The sequence below is a fragment of the Eublepharis macularius genome, chromosome 4 (assembly GCF_028583425.1).
Source record: "Eublepharis macularius isolate TG4126 chromosome 4, MPM_Emac_v1.0, whole genome shotgun sequence".
NCBI classification, from domain to species: Eukaryota; Metazoa; Chordata; class Lepidosauria; order Squamata; family Eublepharidae; genus Eublepharis; species Eublepharis macularius.
This window is the reverse complement of record NC_072793.1, coordinates 176,388,421-176,398,658: the sequence shown is the minus strand read 5'-3', so window position 1 is coordinate 176,398,658 and position 10,238 is coordinate 176,388,421.

The following is a 10,238-nucleotide window of genomic DNA, read 5'->3' as shown; positions in this document are numbered from 1 at the left end:
TGCCACAACATGGCACCCACTCACCCTTCTCTTGATTCCAGAAAATCAGCCCAGGTTTACAGAAAAATATGACATCTAAACTTAGATAGAGTCACATCCAGCCAAACCTACTCCTAAGGGTTGTTGTAATTGGAGGCAAGCTACTCTAGGTCCCCATTGTGGAGAAAGGCAATATATGAATGAAGTAAATTAATAAATCCAGATGAAGAAATGGGACAGGTGAAAGGTAAGGGGTTTAGAGGGTTTGAAGGAGAGAAGGGTGCAGGGAAAGGTGAGCAGACAGAGGCTACCAAGAGGAAGGGAAGAGGAAACAATGTGGAGAAGGGGAAAAGTGAAGTAACCTCAGTAAGTTATTGTAGGTTCCCCACCATGAAACTGGGCCTGGTTCAGCCAGCACCACAGAACTGTGCCACAGGAGACAGGCGGCTGGGAGAACGAAAGGTGAAGATGGGGCAGACAGAGGTGGGTGGGAAGGAGGGAAGGAAGAGAAGGAAGTAGGAAAAGGAGGGCTTATAGAAGTAAGGAAGAGAAAGAAGACATGGTGGGGGAGGAGGAAATGAGATGTCTCCTGAAAATCATTGCAGGTTGCACTCATGTATAAGTATATTAGTAAATATTGGGCCCAATTCAGGCACCTGGGGAGAGATCCCAAGGCGGCCGGTAACCCATGTGATGATGCAATTTCCTAGAAGTGATGTCATCATGCAAACCAAGAGGGCACGCATGAAAAAAGAAAAGGGTAGGAACCCAGCTCCCCAGCTCCGGTCAGGGGGCTAGGGGACCAGGCAACCTTACCTCTCAGAATGAAGGAGACAGTGAAGGAGAAAAGGATCCTCACCCAGACAGGCTACGTTCCCAAAATTCTCCAGCATGACTTCCTTGTAGAGAGATCTCTGGGCCGGGCTCAGCAGGGTCCACTCCCCCCGGGTGAAATGCACAGCCACCTCTTCAAAGGACACCTGACTCTGGAAGAAGGAGAAGGCATTTTTTTACATCACTGGAAAGCTGGTCCATGAGGAAAAATATCCCATTGTGGATATTAACACTGTGATAAAAGGAACCTGCAGGCCCTCTTCTCCTCCCCCCCCCCCCGAGAATGAAGGATTTTCCTTTGCTAGTCCTGGTCCTGATTTGCCAGGCCTCAAGGAGTAGTTCCCCTCCATCTCCAGCCTTTAGCCCACTCAGGCGGCCCCCTTTCTCAAGCTGCCAATACAGGTCTCTATGAGAATTGAATCTGGCTTGTTTTGAAGCCTGATCTCTGAAAAGTATCTCTAGAGTGGAGATATTTCCCCAGCTAAGCAGACTCTCCCCACTTCTCTTTTACAGTCTGGGAGGATCAAGCCAAGGCAGGAGACTTTTCATCAGCGCAGAGAATTTTAGAAATAAGAATGTGTTTTAGAGCAGACAGAGGAATAGCTCAGTTGAATTTCGACTACAAAACAATCCTATCAGTATCAACACATCATTAATCCCTAGATCAAGGGCCAATGTATGGCAGCCTCTCCCAAGAATGACTCTCTCGAATGGCTGCTTTCGAAAGCCTTCCCGGTTGCCGTTGGTAACATTCCTAAGGAATAATGCCCCCTGCCCCCCGCTCCTTAAATCCAGCGTCTTGTTTCTGTTTCCTCTTTCCCACTCTGCTGTATTTGGAGAAAGCAGGAACCAGGCAAAGATGCCTCCGCTGGCCTTCATGCCTCACCCCTTTATTAGCCTACAAATTACTTCATTTTTACCTCTCTGTCCCCTGGAATGGGAAAAGGGAGGGGGAGGAGCTCTCTTTCCTGGAGGCTCCTTGGATGGGCACCTGAGCTTCACTCCTGAGCATCCGGAGTATAAAACCCAGCATTCCCTGCACTGCCACGGAAGCCGGCTGGGTGGCCTTGGGCCAGCCACACTCTCAGCTTAACCTACCTCACAGGGTTGTTGTGAGGACAAAAGGGAGGAGAGGAGGAGGAGGATCTAAGCTGCTTTGGGTCCCCTTTGGGGGGTGGAATGCAGGGTATAATGAGAAAATAAATAAATAAATAACATAATGTAGATTTTAGAAGCAGGGGAAGAAATGGGGGAGGGGTTTGTTGATGTTGTTCAGCATATAGGAGCCCACAAGATTGAGTGTGCATAAAAACATCACAAAGAAATGTGCTGAGTAGATCCACATCACCAAATCCATGCAATGGCCCTCAACGTGGTGCCTGAGGGTGCCACGGCACCCACCAATAACTTTCCTGGTGTCTGCCAAGTGTCCATAGAGAGCGGCATTTGGCACAGGCTTCTGCTTAGCAATCAGAGATCTGATTGGCTGTGCCGATTTTTAAAAAGTTGCTTTGGCAGCACAAAAATCTTCTCTGCATGTCTGAAGGTAAGCTCTTTGGTGTGTTCGATAATATTGTTCATTTTAAAAGGCATCCTGTTAAGCGGACTTTTTTTCTGAAATGTTGAAAACTTATGACTAGCCACATGCCCTGACACTTTGTGATTGTCCCCACCTCTTATGGCAGCCATTTTGTAGTTGGCCCCACTTCCTATGGCAGCCATTTTGAAGTGGTGCCCACCAGCCCGGGGCATAATTCCAGAAGTGGAATTTCAGGCTCAAAAAGTTGGAGACTCCTTCACTGATGGATCTACTTGAATCCAGGATATTATGGGCACAGATATTCCTCAAAATGAAGAAGTATCTTAAATGTTAGGCCGTTAATTTCTGCTGTGTTTCTGCTAATTTTGGCACCCACTCCCCTGCTCTGAATTTTTGAAAGAGGTTTTGGGCCTTAAAACAAGTCCTTATAAATGGATCACTCTTAGACAACAAGAATGAGCACACTTTTTGTGGAAACAGGGCCTTGGAGAAATACTTAGACTGACCCTGTCCTGAGTGGCAATTTAAAAAGACCTCCTCCTTCCAGCTGAGCCAGATATAAACATTTCTTCATGTATAGCAAGTCTGCAAAATCTCAGCAAAACTCACAAGTATGATTGAACCTCCCCATAAATTATATGATAAAAATATCAAAAACGTCTCAGTAACTGTAAATACACATTTCCTTTTTCAGCATATATATCTTTTGCTGCTTTTTAGACCCACGTTGTGATGGAGAGTGCCCTCAAGTCAGAGCTAAATTATGGTGAACTCCGGTGGGGTTTTGATGGCAAGAGACTAACAGAGGTGGTTTGCCATTGCCTGCCTCTGCAACCCTGGTCTTCATTGGAGGTCTCCCATCCAGTTAATAACCAAGGCCGACCCTGCTTAGCTTCTGAGATCTGACAAGATCAGGCTTACTTGGGCTATCCAGGTTAGGCCAAACCCAAATAAAAGACCCTGAAATAACCTTTAAAAACAACTCCAAAAGTTGCTGTATGAAGATTCATAAAAGAGTACTCGATTTACTGAAGGATTAGGGTTCCCAGGTGCCTGCCAATAGCCGGCGAACTTCAGGAAGTTTGTACCCATTCCCACCGATCTGCCAACAATCAGTGATAGGTGGGAAGCACCCCAGAGGTCGCCCACCTTGGGCAGGCACCAAGCACAGCAGGTGTGCTCCCAAGGGGCAGGAATGTAATTTCCCTGCGCTCCGGTGGCTGGCACGATGATGTCACTTCCGGGAGTGATGTCATAGCAAAGTCGCCAAAGAGTTGCTGCTGGCACGATGTCAGTGCCAGGTCCCCGTCTCCTGCCGGGAAGGTGCCGGGACCTGGACACCCTTTGAAGGAAGTTTGTTTTGCTTCTCCACCCACTTTAGATCTCTTGTAAGACGGGCAACATGTCAGTTCCAATTCTTGGGAGAAAGATCATCCACAAAAATCCCAACACAGTATTGTATAAGAAAAAAACTCCCAACTAAACAAACAAACAAATATACAAGATTGATGAAATTGATAAAACTAGCTTTTAGACGTCAAACCAAATCAGCAACTTCTTTGAAGGAGACAAACATATTTTTATTTCCTTCTCTCTCTGTGACAAATGGTGGCTGAACCCCAGAACATTTTCAATAGGTCTAAGCTCACCCCAAAGCCCTTGGTGAAGAGCCTCCTTGCGCCCCCTCTTCAGACTCTCAAGTGCTGCAGACGGCGCTTCTGCCAGCCACCCTCGGAAGGACAACTAGACCCCCCCACACACCTTGTGTTGTCCTTTTCACCATCCAGGCCATGAAACACTCAGAGCAATGCAATATCCTGCTCTCCAGTAGGGTTGCCAATTCTGGCTGGGGAAATTCCTGGAGATTTGGGGAACAATCCCAGGGGAGGGGAAGGGGATCTCCGGGGATGAGATGCCTCGTGGTTCACCCTGGAGATCAGGTGTAATTCTGGGAAAACTCTGGGCTCCACCTGGAAGTTGGTAGCCCTACTCTCCACAGGGTAATCCTCCACTTGGTCCTAATCAAAGTATTGTTTGATCCGCCCTGCCTGGGCTTCCCTGAACAGGGGTGACCATTTTCCCACCTTCCCAGTGGGCAGCTTTGAGATCTCGCAGTGCCAGAGTGGTGGGCAAGGGGGCCGATCCCCTGAGCCTCGTGGCCGAGGAGGAAGCATCTTGGCCAGCCACTGCCCACTTCCCCACCTTACCTCAGCTGGATGCATGGGGACTCTTTTCCCCCTTGACCACACAGAGGAGATGGCGGAGGAGGCACCTGGACCTTCCCGTTTGCTGCTGCCTGGGAGGGAGAGACAGAAAGAAAAATGCCAGGGAACCTTTTTTGCTGTAGACAAATTTCTGTTTCCCTTTCCTTTAGCAACCACCTTGCAACTCGCCCCCCCCCCCCAAGTTCAGCACCTTTTCTCCTTCCTTCCCGGCCTCTCCTTCTAAACGTGCCCCTGTGTGTGAACCTTGAAGCTGCTTATTCCCCATCCAGCCTCCAAAGGTTCCCAATTCGGATCCTGCATTCAGCTGCCCTGCACAGACCTTATTCGGCTCTGCAAAGAGTGGCTAGGATGGTCTCACTGGTAAGGGGAGGGGGGAGATGCACAGGGTGGGAACTGAGAAGAAGAAGGTATTGAAAGGGAGCTGGGATTCACGGAGGCTCCTAAGTGCAACCTCCCCCCATGACCAGCTCCCCCCTTTTCTCTCTGCTGGGGTGTTGCAGGCCCCTCCCCCTATCTTTGCCCCCCCAAGCCCCCTGGAGCTCACCCAGTCCTCCCTCCCAGCAGCCCAGGTGAGGCAGAAGCAGCCTCAGTAGCAGAGGTGGGGGAGGCAGACAGGAACTGACTTTCCGTGGCCCCCTCTCCAATTGGGCTCTCTAGGACCGCCTATCTCCTTGCTTTAACCCTTCAGAAGCATCTCCCCCAGCCAAATGATCTGGGGAGATGGAAAGCTGAGAGAGCCACTGAGGTGGCTCTGAGGAGGGTGACTCAGCGGGGAAAGGAGAACAGGAACAGATTTTAAGGGTTTAAGAAGGAACAGGCAGTTCATTCCATGGGGATCAGCCATATTAGTGGGAAAGGGGGGAAGGCAATTATCCAGATAGCAAATAATAAAACAAAGCACATTTCCAAATAATACCAGGAAACATCAACCAAAACTATTCCAGGACCAATTGCCGCATCAGAACTCTGAGCTTCAAGTGTAAATATGGGGGGCGGGGAATGGGGAAGAGGAGAGGAGTGAGTGTCTTGTCTTTCCAACTAGCAGGGAGAAGCAAAATGCCACCTCTCTGTGTGATGCAGCGTGAATTGGAAAATAAGGGATGATTAAAGACGGGAAGTGAAGATATACCTTTCCTTGTCTGTGCAGAAATCAGAGGAAGAAAAAAGGATCCAGGGTGCTGGAAGTCTGTTGCAATCCGTGGGAAGCCCAGAGGAGACAGAAGTGATTTCAGCCAAAGTAAGCCAAGTGTGGGGCTGGCATAGCAGGCAGGACCCAGGAACCAGCCACAAAAGTTTAGGGTCTGGGAAGTGGCTTTTCTTCACCTCTGGTTGCATTGAGGGGAAGACAGCCTCTGTACTGTGACGGGATTGGTTCCAGGCTAGAAACTTTGAAACTGATTGGAAGGTTTGAATTTTAGAGGCGTGGAAGGCAGAGGGAATTCCAGCTATGGACAGGATGAGTAATTTACCTTACAGGTGGCCAGCTCAACCTGATTGGACAAAGACCTGATTGGCTTCCTTGACTGAACAAAGGCCAGGAGGTGGCTGGTGCTCTGGTCCTAATTAGCTCAGCATTGCAAAGCAGATTACTTGATGGTGCTGGAAAATTATTGACCACCAAACTCTGATCTTTACACCTGGCCCGAATTGTTCTTAACGTCTCAGTCTGATCTGAAGCCTTTGTCTCCTGCCTGGAAGCTCCTCTCATTTAATGCAGCAGCCCTCAAGTAATGGAAAACAAGGGGCTGGTGCAGTAAGGAAGGCTTATTGAAGCCAAGTGAAGTTCACAAGGACTGGATTTTGTATGCATTACTGGACTTGGTTGAAAATTACGTGGTTAATTAGTTCAATGAAACACTTGCTATCTTTGATACGTTGTATTCATTTGGATATTGATGGTGAATGATGTTCAGCACAGAGCACTTTATACACTGAATATATTGGAAGTTATACCGTGTTTGAGAGAGCTTTTGTTTGGAATTCAGTTTGATACGAAGCAAAGCCTCTTTCACTACTGCAACCTCAGACAGCAGAGGCCTGAGAAGTCCTGGAGGTGACCAGAAAACAGGGCTCCTGCGCAGCATTGCTTTCAGGGTTATCGCTGAGCACAGATATGCTTGTGGAGGGAAGAAGCTGCTGCATTCAGGCTCATTGGGATTTCTTAGCTCCATGGCCTCTGATGGCCAAACTACAAGTGACGCCTGACACAGGTTGGACACTTGTCAGCTTCCCTCAAGTTTTGATGGGAAATGTAGGCAGCTTGGCAGAATGTTGGACAAGTGACAGTTGAAAAGTCCATTGAGCAGCAGTCGGAGAGCCAAGCTGCAAGACCAGGATGCCTACATTTCCCATCAAAACTTGAGGGAAGCTGACAAGTGTCCAACCTGTGTCATTCGTCACTTGTAGCTTGGCCCTTAGAGTCACAGTTAGCCAAAAGGGCTAACTTCTCTAAATACAATTTGGGATGACCTATTTTGCAGGGAAAAAATCAAAGGGAAGGGGTGCTTCCCGGGGTGAGGGAGAGGCGGCCTTCACTTTTGTTAGGAACAGCATGTGTACAACTTGTTAGGATGTGTACAGCATGTTTAGAACAAAACCATGTGTACAACTAAAACTGTGAACTTACTGCTAAACTCTTATTAACTTTATCAAAGAATTATCACAATCAATCATAAACATACAAGTAATTGTGCTTAAACACACATACTAGAAAACCTTTTAGCAAACTGTCTGGTTGAGGCAACGAGTAAAACTAGCTAAGAGTTCAGAGTAGAAAGTCCTTTCAGAATGCCAGCGGTTAACTGAAGCTATGAGACTGAGTGATTCCTGGGGCCATAATTTTGGAAACAATGGAAAACTTGAACAGGGGGTCCAAAACCGTCACAGAGCATAGCACCCAGCTTCTATTAATGATCAGGGATTGCACACCATGTGCCAGACAATACAGGCAGAGAAGCCTTTGTCTTCCAGACTGGTGGGGCTGGATTTCATTAGTCCTGCTTCCCAGTTTCTAATGCAAAAAGTCTTTTTCTTCATTCAGGCTGGGAGTGTGTGTGTGTTTGTGTGTGTGGAGATGGCTGGAAACAGGTTTTCTTTAAAACACACACACACACACACTTTGTAGGGAAGAGACCTTTGTACTTCAGGACAGATTTCTGCCCCCAATTTCCTCGGGCTAATCTTAAACACAGAAACTGAGGAAATAAAGTCTCCATCCATACCGGGTGTTAATCAAGTTATCAGCCCTGCAAGGTAGACCACTTGTTTGCTGAGTTCCTCTATGTAGGTAGAATTTTGGGGAGGAGCTCCTCAGTTTGTGAAGGGGCCCCTCGGAGCCCCTTCAGCAGCCCCTCAGTTCGTGTGTTCTGGAGAGTCACTTACCAAGGCTTGGTGTGGGTGAATGCAACCCTCAACTAAACTGACTTCCCCTATTTCTGGTCTCTCCTAGTGATGTAGACAAACTCCTCTGTACGGAGAAGATCTGAACCAATATCACAGGTTTATTTTAGAATTTAGAAGATACAAGTCCAATGGTTAGTAAGACCGGTATTTGACACAGAAATACAAGCATGCAGTTAGTAATCTTATAACCTATAACCCTTACAGAGACTTAAAGAGAAATACTTAACCTTAATGCTATAAAACCTTAAGCAAAAGTCACAAAAGTCCTCTTTGTTCTGTTGTTCCTGTTTCTTAATCCATAAATCCAGATGTCATCAAATCCTTCTTATCCACTTCATGCAAAAAGTCTATTAATGGTTTCCTTTCAGCCAAGAAGTTAACTAATGTCCTTTTTCCAATTAATGCAGTAAGTTTTGCCATTAATGCAAACTCCAAAACTTTTGTCAACCATTCCTCCACTGTAGCCAATGTTGTTGTTTTCCACGTTTGTGCATAAAGTACTCTTGCTGCTGTAATCAAGTATAAGAACAGTGTTCTCAAACTTTTTTCCAACTGGCTGTCCATTTTTCCCAACGAAAAGTCTCTGGTTTCAGCTGAAGTTTAATCTTCAAAATCTTGTGAACAGATTATTGTATCTGCAACCAAAACCTCTTTGCTTTCTTACACGTCCACCAAATATGAAAAAATGTCCCTTCTCGTTGAGCACATTTCCAACATACATTTGATGCCCCCTTATACATTCTAGCCAATTTTTCAGGAATCATATACCAACGATACATCATTTTGTATAAAATTTCTTTAATACTGGAGCTTAATGTAAATTTCAGCCCTGTTGTCCACATTATTAAACTCTGCATTGGCTTTAACGTTATCATACATAGATACCCATGCCACCCCAATTTTAGATCATGCCCTTCCAGGTCCAGTAATCTTCTATTTTTTAACAATATCCATTCCTTCATCCAAACGAGTTAGCCGCAAAATATAATCTCAAATCTGGGAGGCCCAAACCTCCTCTTTCTTTTGTGTCCTGTAGAACCTTAAATTTAACACTTGGCTTTTTGCTCTGCCATATAAATCTCGATATATCCTTCTGCCATTGATTAAATGGCATCTGTTGTCAATACAGGAATTGTGTGAAATAGAAATAACATTCTAGGTCAGACATTCATTTTAATTGTAGCTATTCCTCCCAACAGCGATAATTGAATTTTAGCCCATCTTAGCAGATGGGATAAAATCTTTGTTTTTAACATGCCATTTAGGCCAGAGGCATGAGCTGAAAGGCAAGAGCCAATGGGACCTTGGCCTTCAGCTCATCAGCTAGCCATCAGGGGCTCCTGGCAAGAGGGGAGAGATCCCCATCCCCTCCAACCAACAACACAACCAGCCTGTGAATGACCTCCTGGAGGAGCAACCTTGGTCAACCTTCAGACTTGTCTTAGATGTACTTGAATCTGCATGGAGGAGGGCAGCTCCTTCCCTTGAACTTGCCTCTCTGTAGATCCATTCCACATTAACTAGTCAGCTAGACAACTAGAACATACTCCGCATATGTCTGCTCTTGAAGTTATAAATTCCTCCTAATACAGAATGCCTCAACCATATTTATTTTCACATGGGTTTTTTTGTTGGCTCTGGCCACAAGCATTTTCTTATTGGTATATTGTTATACCAGTAACTACAAATGCTCTGAATTCTCACCTCTAGGAATTCAGAAGACCTTCTGCAGCATTGTTGCAAAGCTACATTACAAAGCTACATTATAGAGATATGAAAGTGTGAAGATTTAAGAAACAATGCCAAAGCCCTGGTGGTCCAGGGGTGGGAGGTGGCCAGTTCCAGTGCCAGATGTAGTCCTGAACTTTGAGAAGGATACAGTTGCTGCAGCTCCAGGCTCTACATCCACAGAGGACAGTTTGTCATACTGGAGCTGGCCTCTATCTCCTCACTTTTCGGCTTTCTGGTTTAAAGCATGAGGGAGGGCACTTTGGAATGGGTGGTGAAACTGCTCCCCTTTTAAGTTTCCTTATCCAAAGGTGCCAATGTATTCTTTGAACTGAGACTGAAACTTTCCACACAGTGTTGGCATTTATATGATTTTGCCTTGAACGAATTCTTTGATGGTAATGCAAATGTCCACTAAGATGAAAGCTTTTTTCACCCTCAGGCATTTTTACATTTTTCTCTCCTGTATGAATTTCTTTATGACAACAAAGGTGCAAACTCTGCTTGAAACTTTGCCCACACCCTAGGCA